General features: G+C 36.9%; 1 long non-coding RNA gene across 1 annotated transcript; it reads left to right on the top strand.

The window, feature by feature from the left end:
- The first annotated feature begins 1,395 nt into the window (after nt 1-1,395).
- Nucleotides 1,396-3,296, top strand: LOC306801275. Its single transcript, XR_013774039.1, has 3 exons — nt 1,396-1,452; nt 2,225-2,369; nt 2,847-3,296. It is a non-coding gene; the product is annotated as an uncharacterized lncRNA (long non-coding RNA).
- The last annotated feature ends 9,718 nt before the right edge of the window (nt 3,297-13,014 follow it).

The following is a 13,014-nucleotide window of genomic DNA, read 5'->3' as shown; positions in this document are numbered from 1 at the left end:
TTTACATAAACTGTACAACCATAAAGGGAAAAATAAATAATTGGAATCTTGATTTGGCAAAGAAACTCTGTACATGAAGACTTTCTCAACTGTGAAAAATTCTGACCAGATTTCTGCACTACAGCAATAAATACTGGAAAACTTTTTATGGATTTATTATAGCAAAAACAAGAACTTGATGTTGATCAGACATGATATCTGTCCTATATTCATGTCAAATATGAAATTTTGCTGAAGAAATTGAAATATGTGCATTTGTTCTTTTCACTCTGCAGACCAGACATCACTGTCCTATCTGCTATAAAAATGGTAATCTTCAGGGGAATATAAACCTTAATGTCATCTAGATTCAACTTCAGATTTTAATTCAGTTGAACTATTAAGTCATTTCTGATAGCAACTACAAACAGTTGTGTTTCTGTAGAGATTTTTTGAGGATTTCAGTAATTTTACATAATATCAGATTAATATTTTCTCATGCTTATTTTTCATATTAAACACTATTCATATCTGTTAAGCTGTTGGCTTGCAAGATCAGATTTATTCTGGAAAATTTATACATCTAGCTTTGACTGTTTAATGTTCTTGAAATGCAAGGCCTGTTCTAGAAATAAAAAAGCATTTAGTCATGCACACCAGCAAATAGTTTAGGGAATATAGTGAATACTACAACCTTAAGGCCAACAATGCAAGCTGACATGAAGTATTTGTGAAAAACTGTATGCAGATATCCAGAATGGGATCTCATCAGGAAAAGCACAATCCACTCCTCATTGGGAAAAATGTGTGTAATGTCCTCCAGCCTAATCAATTATAGAAACATAGAATTATTTGCATTGAAAAAGACCTCTACAATCACTGAGTCCAACTGCTAACCCAGCAACCCGTATTAGCCTCTGAACCATGTCCTCAGGAGTCACATCCACATGCTTTTTGAACACTTCCAGGGATGGTGACTTCACAAATTTCCTAGGCAGCCTGTTCCTCTGTTTGTGACACAGGCCAGGATGTCACTGGTCTTCTTGGGCACCTGGGCACTCTGCTGGCTCATGTTCAGTTGGCTGTTAACCATCACCTCCAGGTCCTGTTCCACCAGGCATCTTTCCAGCTACTCTTCCCCAAGCCCACTGCGTGGGATTGCTGTGACCCAATTGTAGGACTCAACAAGCAAGTGTAGGCCTTGTTAAACCTCATACAATTGGCCTCAACCCATCAATTCAGCCCATCCAGATCCCTCTGCAGAGCCTTCACACCCTCCAGCAGATCACCACTCCTGCCCAGCTTGGAATTGCCTGCCAACTCCCTGAGGCTACATTCCATCCCATCAGATAAGTGATAAAGGTGTTGAACAGAACTGTGCCCCATGCTGAGCCTTGGGGAACCCCTTAATGACCATGCTTTCCACAAAGGACATAGCTGTTGGGGTACTTGTTCTGTGGCCTCAAGGGACAGGTATTATATCAAGTCTTTATATTCCTTTTTCTGTTAATTTCAGTTTTCATCATAGCCATTCTAGTTATATTTCATTCAAGCAATGAAAGATAAAGAAATTACTTCACAGTACATTAATTTTATGTTAAGGGTCTAACAAGAGCTGACAAAAGAAAAGAAATTCTCGTTTCAACTGTCAGTCCACTCACTTGAAGTGACAACTTACACTAGAGATGTCCTTGTTTTGGTTTAAATTTGTATTTCTAATATTATTTTAATATATTGGTAGCAATTGTGTTATTTCAGAGCAATAAAAGAATTGACTTCTATGGACATTTAAATAATGAGAGACATGTTTAAAATGTCAAGTAGAAAGTAAAAGCACCACAGCTTTTATTTGCTTGATGAGTTTGATGAGTGATATACCAAGTGCTTTCAAAATGATGACAGAATCAACTAATCATCTGCTATTAACTTTGAGAACACCTTAGTGCAAGTTTCTTTCCCATTAATTGACTGAATCACACAACTAGGCTTCGAAATCATAGAGATGTTTTAATTTCATATTGATGTTTCTCTTTGGCAATAAATGTATATGAATTACATTGGAAGAATATGCATAAAAATTGGTTTTGAATTGGGATGAGACCATAGCTTTGGCAGTTAACAGAAAATGTGAGTGGCACAGGTCAGGTTCTCTGATGACAAGTGGCAGTTTGCTAGAAATTTTATATCTTAATAAGGCAGCTTACAAAATATCTTTTAAAAATGTAATTGCTGCAAAAATTTACAGGATTATTTACAATAAACATAGTTTGTCAGCAAAATTTGCCAAAACATGACATCTGGCCTTGGGACTTCTTCTCATTTAGACACTGACCAAAACTGAGAAGGAGAGCAATTCTTGTGAAACTCTGACACAGACTCCAGCTCATCAGGTGAGAGCAGCTGAAATGATTGATCTTGCCCTTTAGACTCTGTAATAGTAGAGTGTACTTAAAATGCATGCAGAGTACAGTCCTTTAAATATGTGTGAGTCCTGTTTCTACTCAAATGTTGAATTGACAGCCCTGAGGATGGCATTTCTCTATTGCCAGATCATACATACAGAACTGGCAGCAGCCTGCCTGTCAGTCTGGAAACTCAGCTCCAAGTTCACATACACAATACAGTCAGTAAAGAAGACACTGATTATTTGAATAATTAAATCCATCTCTGTGTTCTCCATTTCAAACAGGACTAAGCCCAGGAAATGTTACAACATTACTTATTTCTCTAAGCAAAACCAATAAAAATCACACTGAATTTTTTATAAACTTCCGAAATCGGCACAATCAGTTTGTCAGTAAAGTCAAAGCATGCTGCAGCTGAAACTGCCTTACCATCTCTTCTGTTATTCACTTCTGTTCCTCCAGGACCATAATCCCCTTTCCATGGTTTTTGGGACTTATGGAAAATGAAAGACCCATGCCAAATCTCAGAAACAACTCTGTTGCCAAGAAGCGCATGCAAGCAACAAAGGTTGGGAAGGCAAGTCTTTAATGAGAATTTTACTTATAGAGCAAGAACAGGTAACTTTGCTGCAGTATCTCAGCTGTGGTTTTAAAAATGCTGAATTTATATTCCATCATTTCATATTTCAAGTGGAAAATAATTCCACCAGTGTTTTGAACACCTTTGTTTTAAATGACATTAATCAATGCAAATGAAATATTGGGACCAACATTAGCAAAATACATTGGTGACAGATGCACAGAAATGTGTAACTGAATAGGCTTTAGCTATATTTTATTAAAATTGTTACTTAAAATATACTCTGAGCTCCTTCAAGTCCATTACTATTTTAAACACTATTAATGATTTTTTCCAAGGGGGAAAAGGAGAATTTCTTTGTCAAATGAGTTACCTTCTTCTGTGATAGAAAAATTAGCATTTTTAAATGCTTGTTATATTCAGTTCATGCTTTGCATAGACTATGTCAGATACTCCTTTGTGATGCTACACTTTTTGTTTGATTTTTTCTTTCAGAAACTGTGGAAAGTGTCTATTATATGGTTTTGGATATATTTATGATATCCATATTGAATTTATTGTTTATGTCATTGCTTTTTATTAAAAAAATAAATTAAGTGTTAAAAGGTATAAAAAATTATTCTGTTACCCTGTAACAGCTGTATTCTTGCCACACAAGATATTGAATCCAACAATTTATAAAATAAAAATTAAAATTGAAGAGTTCACATTTTTCCACAAGAAATGTCTAGGATTTGCCATTTAAAAAAAAAAGAAAACACAGTTGTATTCTTCAGCAGAAGAGTCTAGGAAAATCCACTGAATCCTGGAAGTCAGTCACCTTTGAACTCAGTTTATTGTTTCATTACTGCTTGCTTGCTTTTTCTTCTTCACTAACTGTCTTTCCAGCCTGTGTACTGCACCCTGGAAAAAAAAAATATAGAGAGAGAGAGAGAAAGAAGAAACTTGGTTTTAGCCAACTAGAGAATGGCTAATCACAGAGTCAAAGGGGCCCTGGAGAGATTTCCATCTGGTTTGGTAGAGGTTCATAACTGGTTCCCAAAGCAGCTGTTATCCATCACTCACAAGGTTTATGTCATGTCCTCTGCTGCCCTTCAAGTTTTCCCAAGGCCAAGGGATTCACAGCTGCATTCCAGTCTCTGCAGGCTCCTAAAAGGACATCTGCTGCTGACAGAAGCTGATAAATCAGCCTGAGGACACAAAATCCCAGATAGCACTCACAGAATCACAAGGTTTTGGGCACCCACTAAGGCATCCTGCTTCCTTGCTTACATCTACTCAAGGGGGATGGATTTCTCTCCTACTACTTGTTCAGATTCATAGGTGTCATTCCTTCATTTTGTTTCCTTCCCCACACTTGAAACATATGGAGCTGGTTGTTAGCATGGAAGTAAACTCCAGATACATTTTTCTGAAGAACTGAGGAATTAAAGATAAAGTTGTTTGGGGGCTGGCTTTGTTTGCAGAGGATAGTTATGGCAGGCTCCCACCTAAGTAAACAGCTGCTGCAGAGTCTGATGGGCTCTAAGGTCAGTCTAATACTTCAGACCTCATGTAACCTTATTGGCCTCATGCCTGACTTCCCAGACACAAATGATGTGAACTGCTTCTACTTAAGCTGGTGAGCCTGTCAGCCAGCCAAATTATTCATCTGCAGGCATCTTTTTGACACTATTGACTGTATGTAGCTGGTACAGAGATATCTTTGTTTGGTCATATAACCTGCATCCATTATGTCATTGTACATGTTTCTGAGACATCAGCAATATCAACTATTTTTGATATTTTCAACAGTCATGTGCAGATCCTTTGGTCCAGACTCATTTCTAGAGCTTCATACTAGAACCTCCTGGTTCTATATGGGTTGGAATTAGTTTTCTTTTTATGGATGAAACAGCATAACTTAGAGAGTTTGGCTGAGGGAATGCATCTATGAAACCATGAATAAGCTGACAGGGGACACAGCCAAGACAGAGGATACAAAAAGGCGAGGAGAATGTTCCATACTATGTAATATCATGCCCAGTGTTAAAAAAAGAAATAGAGGATGGCTGTAGTGGCTTTTGAGGTGACTACTCTTTAGAGGCTCATTGTCTAGCTGAGGAGGGGATGAGTGGTTTGGGGGTTTTTTTCTCCTCTCCTTATCTTACCTTCCTTTATTCAACAGTTTCTTTTTTTTTACTTTTGAGTGATTTTCTCTTATTCTTCTTATTTTTTTCTTCTCTGTTGCTGGGGGTAGAAGAGCAGCTGTGTTGGTGCTGCTCTGCTCTCAGGGCCAAACCACCACACAGAGACAGTGCAAACCATTAGATGTGCCAGTTCAGAAGTTTGAGTATGTGTCTGAGAGGAACCATAAGATGAACAAAAGAAACAAGAAGCAGTCACTAAGTTCATGTCCTCTAACATTAATGTGTTGTTTTTTTGGGTTTTTTTTTTGTCTGAGCTGCCTTGATATCCTAATTTACATCATGTGTTGCGAGGTAGAGCTTTTAGTAACTAGAAATGTTTGTCCACAGCTATTTTCAGCCTCTCTAAGTAAAGAAATTCATACTCATAATAGCTAACACTCAAGTGTGAATAAGCTGTTGAGTTATTTACTGAGAAAAAACACAGTTGTGAAAAGAAGTTGTGCCAAATCTCTGGTGTACTGGCAGCTCCTGGATCCTAGCTCATTTAAAAAGTCCAGAGCTGTAGTGATTTTTATCAGTGAACTTGAAAGATAAATAGAGAAAAATTCAAAATTTTGGTCAAGTGGCATATCATGTCCCAAACATTCAGTCCTATCTGAATGCTGCAACTTGTGCCCACACCTGTTGACATTTCACCAGTATTTACTTCTATTCTGTTCTCTCTTGGCTGCATTTTGTGAGCAACTCTATTTTCCCATGGAGCTCTTCCACAGGAAAGAAGTGTGTTTGCTTGTGCAAGGCAGACAACAGAAAATGCTGTGACAGTAGTTCAAGGTAGTTGATTTTTATGAATGAATAATCCGAGATTGAATTGCTACTACTTGATTTTTATCTGTGCAATCAACACACAAGAGGAGTAGGATGTGTTCATTGTGCCATGCAAAGCAATCCCCAGTTGCACAGGGCAGTGATTTCCATCATGGGATTGTCCAGCTGCCAGAGCTCAGCTCCTCTGCTGCATTCACTTTGGAGCTGAATTGAGGTCAGCTTAGATGTTTAGTTTGTCAAAACACAAAAAGTCACTTTAAATAGCAGAAAATCCAAGGGTAGAAATGAGATTTCAGTGCAATATTTTGCATTCATACAAATTATATAATACCAACAAGGCAGATGTTTGTTATGTTGTTATAATAGTTTATCTTATTCCAATGGCAATTACACTCAGGTGAGCAGGTCCCTCAGTTGCATGTAATTTATCTTTTCACCCTTGATAATCAGCTTGAAAATCTTGGCTCATGCTATGATATATTATATTATCTTGTCTACTTTCTCTTTAATTGCACCTGCTTATTTCCTTAACCTGTCAACTCTGACAAGAAATTTCTGTTTAAGTTTGTATCTCTGCTATTCTTTGTATGCTGAAATATAGGAAGTATATCAGCTAGACACAAGAGGAATGCTACAGTTACTTTATCATTACTGATTTTACAAATACAATCAGAAATAAATTACAAACTAATTGGAAAACAGATTTTACTGTTAAAAGAAAACACTTCTACAAAATCTAGGACACATTTCCTTGAGCTAAACTAAAATACAGTGAAATTAAGAGTGAGCAAAGTTTTGAATTGTATTCCTGTCATGACTAGCTTGTTTTATGTTATCTGTGCTAAGGCGTCCTTGAAATTATTCAGGCAAAATAAGATTCAATACCCTTCATTAAGATTTAAGACAATTCCAGACTTAGTCATTACATTATGGCACAAATTTTGCTATTATTTGTTAAATTTCCCTGTAAATTAGGTCTTGATCAAAATAGGGTGCAATTCAATGATTAAGATAAACGGTTACTTGAAATACTTCTCTTTTTATTATGATAGCAATTCAAGAGTTCCATAAATGGCACATATTTTATATCATAACGCTGAAGGAAGAAAGCCAGATTAACCTGCTGTAGCAAGGCTTCTGTGAAAAAAAAGTCTTTCTTTAATAAGCCATCATACAGCACCTAGCCACAGGAGTGTTTCTGCAAGAAAATGAAACACTTTGGATGTTTACCTGCCAGTGTCTGAGGTAAAGACAATGTGATCCTCCTGGAATGCTCCCTGGGACACAGGGCAGTGGGGGGAAAGTGCTCACTTCTACAACACCTACTGTCTACCAAAGGGGTGCATGAACTCTGCTCTTGGGGTTCATCTGACCACATCTGTACAGGCTGTTTAGATTCATTCTATGTGAATACACTGAAATAGTCCTTTTAGATTAATTTTCCCTAAAGTTCTCCTTAGCTGACACCCTTGTCTATGAAACCCTTATCTCAGACTGGCCTTGAAGAGTTTTTACATGAACTCTGATCAGATCTGGATCTTCAAGAATCTCAGATTATTAACCTCTGCTTTGCTGGTATTTTGAGGCTTTGCCTGTCAACAAAATTGACCAATTCTTTGTTGTATGCTGACACAGCTCCTTTGGATTAGCTTATTCTATTTCTTTTTACATATATTTGATATGCTTGGGAGAATGTAGGGGGTGTAAGAGAAAAAAATGTAGGAAAAATATTTTTTAAAATGCAGCTATCCTAAGTAAGATTCTTTTCTATACCAATGTATGTGGACTCCAGAATCACTGTGCATATTCTCAGCCCTGTGTAATCATTCACAAAATTCTAGCCTTAACTTTTCTGAAATACCCTAGGGAGTTCAAAGCCTGTCTATGATATACATTCAGGAAAAGCACACAGATTCCTATCTTATCATCTGAATACACAACCCAGCACTAGCCTAGAGATCTACAGCTAGGTGTTTTTGGTTTTTTTTATGAGAAATGCCCTGATGATTCCCTCAGATATTTTTGAGTCTTGATGGGAGGTGTGCTTATCTTTGCTTCTTTTTACTTGAGAAAGTGTTTTTTTCCCCCCCTCAACTTCACCAGGAAGCATAAACTGTGTAGTAGAAGTCTTCTCTTGCTCTGACTGAATAAAACCCATTCTATGAGCTTAATATCTTTATGGCTATAGCAGGAAAAACTGTCCCTAGTTTATGATTCTTCTGATTCAGAGAGCTTAAGATGATCCTTCAGGCATTAAATAAGGAGCTTTATCCACTTAAATTCCTGAGTTTAAAGTAAAGCAAGACACAAATCAAGTGAGCAACAGGACCAAAGTCAGGAGAGGAGACAATGGCAAAACACTGTTGTACACAGAGGAAAAGAACAAGTGTCTGGGGAGCTTCATATTCTTGTTAAGAGTTACTAAGACTTGCACAAAATACTTCTTTTGCCTTAAGTTTCCAACTCTCACCTCCCTGCACCACTGAAGAAAAAGGAGCTCTCAGGTGGACTTTTCACATCTCAGAATCATAGAATGCCCTGATTTGGAAGGGCCAGGATTATGAAGTTCAACTCCTGGCCCTGTAGAGGATAATCCCAAGAATCTCACCCTGTGCCATTGTCCAAACACTGAGTGAAATCTGTCAGGCCTCATGCTGTGACAACTTTCATGGAGACCCTCTTTCATTGCCCAACCACATCATCAGAAAGTCTTTGAAATGACTTTTTTTTTTTTTGCCTTTATCCTGCAATGTACATCTAAGGGATAAAGGGTAACTTAAATGCATAGCAGCCTAATATTTAAGTTATATTTAAGTGACAAATCCCTGGGTCATCCTGTTGGAACTGCAAAAGACAAACAACCCATGTGAGACTATATACCAACTGACAGAGAACATTGTGTCAGAAAGCAGAAACTAACAAATGCCTCAGAAGTTGTTTTAAAACAAGGCATGCAAGGTACAAGTCATACTTCCATAGACTACTTTTCCAGATACCAGCAAACTACAGTCAGCTCAGATAAGGCTAACTCCAGTACAAGTACAATGGGACTGCAAACAATTTTCTCTCCTCATGAAAGTGTTATAAGCACAGAAAAACTCATCTCCAAAGAAAACCAGAGGTGTATAATAGTGTGGAGAGGAAAGCATTACCTTATCACAGGATCAGGAAAATAAATTATTTAAAGACTGAATAAAATGCAGCTCTGAGTTATGAGGAGAAATTATGGACTAGCCAGTGCCCTGCCCTCCATCCTCCCTGTAAAAATAAGTAAAAGAAGAACAGACTGAATATTTGTGGATAAGTGCTTTCTACAGCAGAAATGGCAGATTAGGTGGGAGCAGAGATGATTGTCTTGTCCTTCTTAAGCACAACCTGAACTTCAGTTTTAAACAGCTACTTAGTTTTACCTATATTTCATAGCAGAGTCTGTATTAACCTGATTTCTAACAGCTACGTTAGAAACCATTTAGTCAAGTGTTCAAAAATCTTTCAACTTTCCCTTTGTAATTACAGATCTAGTGAAACTGGCTCAATAGAAATCCAAAAACACATGTAGAAACACAAGTTTTTTTTTAAAAACATGCTAACTTTGAACTCACACTGGTGTTTAGGCAGTAGAACATTGTTCTCCAAGAATAATTAAGATATTCTAAAGACATACGGGAACTGTAGCTAATGAAAAAAATGTAAATGTGGTTCATTACATATTAGTACTGTGTTACACTAAATAACTTCCCTTATAAGTGTTCCACAAATTTGGCAAACATTATAATTTGTTTGTAATGGAAATAAGGAAAAATTTATTCTTAAATGCAATACCTTTGGCTAGGAGGGCAAAGCAACAATCAACCATCATATAAAGGTTTTTAGTGAAGAATAAATAACCTCAATTTTATTGTATTTGCTTGCTTCTTCTCATGAAAGCATAAATGTTTTTCTGTGTGTATGTGAATAATCCATGTAATGTTTCCTGAATGAACTTCCTAAAGCAATAATATTTAAATATAGTAGAAAGGAGGTTTAAATGATTATGTCACATAACCTATCAACTGTAGAAGAGGAAACTCTGAATGCCCATTTTTACACGTTCCAATGCTGAATACTGGAGCTAGAGACCATAGTTCAAATAAACAAACCTATTGCATTTGTCAGGGGATTAATAATGCAGCATAGAATGCTTGCACATCTTCCTGCCTACATTGTGAACCAATACACCTCATTCACTTCACTGATGTTTGAAGACTTGAGGATTAAAATACAAGATTTAATTCCTCTTAGAATACATGCTATAAAAACAACTATATAAACAAAGGCTGCCTTTCATGTCAGAGCCAAATAGGTCAAAGTTTTGCTCAGTTTATGATATTTGTAACATGGCTCTCTTATGTTTGGTAATCAGCCTTGGGATAGCTAGAATTTTCACCAGCTGAAGGGCTACTCTGAACTGTTTTTGTAAACAGGATTGCATTATGCACAATTTGTTAAGGATCTTTGTCTCCTCAAGCTGGCCTAGAATTTCAATTTCACTCTCACCAATATGTTGGTGAAGGATTAGTTCCAGGCAGGTGCATCAGAAACTACATATAAAAACATATGCAAAGTTAGGATGATGTAGGCTTCCCTCAGTTACTGGCTTTTGAGAAAGAATATATGCATGTTACATAAATGAATCTTTGAAGAATCAAGCTGTTTCATGAGCTTGTCTGGGTTCAGTAGTGTGAAACTGCTCTAGAAGTGTTTCCCCATGTGACATGGGTTGTGATGGTGGCAGAAGAGATCCATCTGATACTCTGAGTAAAAGAGACATGGCATTGGGATGCACTGGGGAAAAGTTACAGTCAGAAGAAATACAAGTGAGAACAGAAAAGTAAGAAAGGCTTCTATCCAAATTAATTTCCCTTTCATGAAAAGCAAGATGTAGGGAATGCTCCTGAGGTGAATCTTGGATCCCAGCTTGGGAGAAGCAGAAATTTTCCAAGGATTTACAGAAACTTTGTGATACTGTTTCTAAGTCAAGCTTAGGGGTATTATTTCCTTTCCCTGTACTTCCTGATTGCAATATGGTAAACTCAAATTTCCTTTGATCTTGCAAAATGCCCAGCATTAAGAGTAGTTTCAGGTTGATAACAAATTCCAGCATCCCTGACCCCAGGGATTCAAGAATTTCTGCAAGAATATTGATTTTTTTTCCTATCCTGTCATACAGTTGTCAGAGATCCCCAGAATTGTAGGCACTTTGCCTTCCTTCAACTGCAAAGTGGCCAGTCTTCAGGTGGACAGTCAGAACCTGAACCACTTTATCCTAAAGCAGTGCAAAGGATGGAAGATTTCAAATTGTTTTCTCTTTCAGATTATAACAGAAGGAATTTTGGCCAAGGACAGGAATTAAAACACAAATACGTGAATTAAATTAAAACTTAATTGCAAGTTGATAAAAATCAGCCTTCTTTGGACCAATACTTGACTACATTGTGTTCACTTTGGGGTTTTTTTTTCCCTTTTTCCTTTAGTATTAAATATCTGCAATTTAACTAAGCACTCTAAAAGCACTTGCAAGCAACTTTCTGATATCAAATAGTGTTCATTCTTTCATGGTTGCCAGGATCATTTGTCTCTCTCCTAGTCCTCCATAAATCCTCCACAGTTAATGAATTAGCATTCAATTCTACTGTTCTTTCAAACTAGCCTACAAAAAAATAGATGTCAGTATTCTCAAAACCTATAATTAAAGCACTAAATAAATTTAAAAATACAAAAACATTCAATTGGTTAATGCTCAGTGTTCTTTGATTAGTTGTTTTAAAGACACATAGCCGGATCTGATCTTCACTGGAATAAATTGAACTTTATAAAGATTCTGGGAGTCACAGAAATCAAATACATTATTGGAATTAGATCATTGCAGTCAAAATACACTTCAAAAGACTTTCTGGCATATTTTTCATTTTTTCCAAGAAGGCAGAAGCAAATTTATATAAACTCAAAATCCAGTCAGAGTAATAGGAAAGTCTCACTGAATCCTGAGCAAGTCATTAATCCTACACATTTAATTTAGAACCCAGTAGGGTTCTGCTACTCTCAGCCATCATACAAAAAGCAGTATGATTTTCTAAGAAGTTAAACTTACATGTATCACAGTTACATTCTGATCTGTAGTGAGGCCACAGCACTCAGTATCCTTTAAATGTTTCATTTCCATTATGTAGCACGGTGGTCTAATGTTTTGTACTGGAAAGATAATGAAAAACTCAGGAGAATGAAAAGGAAATCAAAGGGAAAGGATGTGCCAAAGAGAAAAGGCAGACAGCATGATTTAAAAAACCTTTCTGGCTTGCTTGAAATGAAATGTCAAACATACTATTTCTAATGCTGCTGGTCCTCCTGCTGTTTCTGATATTTCTTAGAGCCTAGGATGTCAAAAAAGAGGAAAAAGTAAAAGGACATTTAAAAAAATTTAAGCTGAAGAAAATTTAACTTTTTTTCCTAATAAGGTTATTACATAAGTGTATATATATACTTCATTAGGGAAACATATTAGCTCATACAGTACCTGGACAACAAACTGGCTAGAAGTCTGAAAATCAGTCCTTGTTTGCTTAATGTGGGACCTATTTTCCAAAATCACTGCTACCTATCTCCTAGCAACTGCTAAAAAGCCTAGCAACTGCAAGAGCATTTTTTCTCATTATTTTATATTTTTGAATCACCTTCATGGAGTAGATTCTTATCTGGGATTGCATAAAGAAATAAAGAGCCTTTAGAGCCTCTGAAGGTGATCTTTCTCAGCTCAGTTGTATGAAAGTGTACTATGTTTGGATAACTGTATGCATCTCCAGTACTTTACCGAAACTCAGAAGTACTCATGCAGTTAAAGGGAGTGTTCAAAATAGATTTAAGTCTGAAGTTCTGCATGTGAAAATCCTTACAAAGAAGGGATACCAGTCTGTCCCACATGGTAAGCCAGGCAAAATTGCCATGAGGAAGAACCCTCATTGTTTCAGCAGCTATCAAACATCCAGGAGAACTGGATGTGTGTGAGATGTAATGTGTGTACACAAAGGTGGAAGAACTGAATGAGGTAAAGAGGCCA

This window comes from Erithacus rubecula (assembly GCF_903797595.1).
Source record: "Erithacus rubecula genome assembly, chromosome: 4".
In the NCBI taxonomy this organism is placed as follows: Eukaryota; Metazoa; Chordata; class Aves; order Passeriformes; family Muscicapidae; genus Erithacus; species Erithacus rubecula.
Note: the sequence above shows the minus strand (reverse complement) of the source record. Positions and strands in the feature narration are given on the sequence as shown.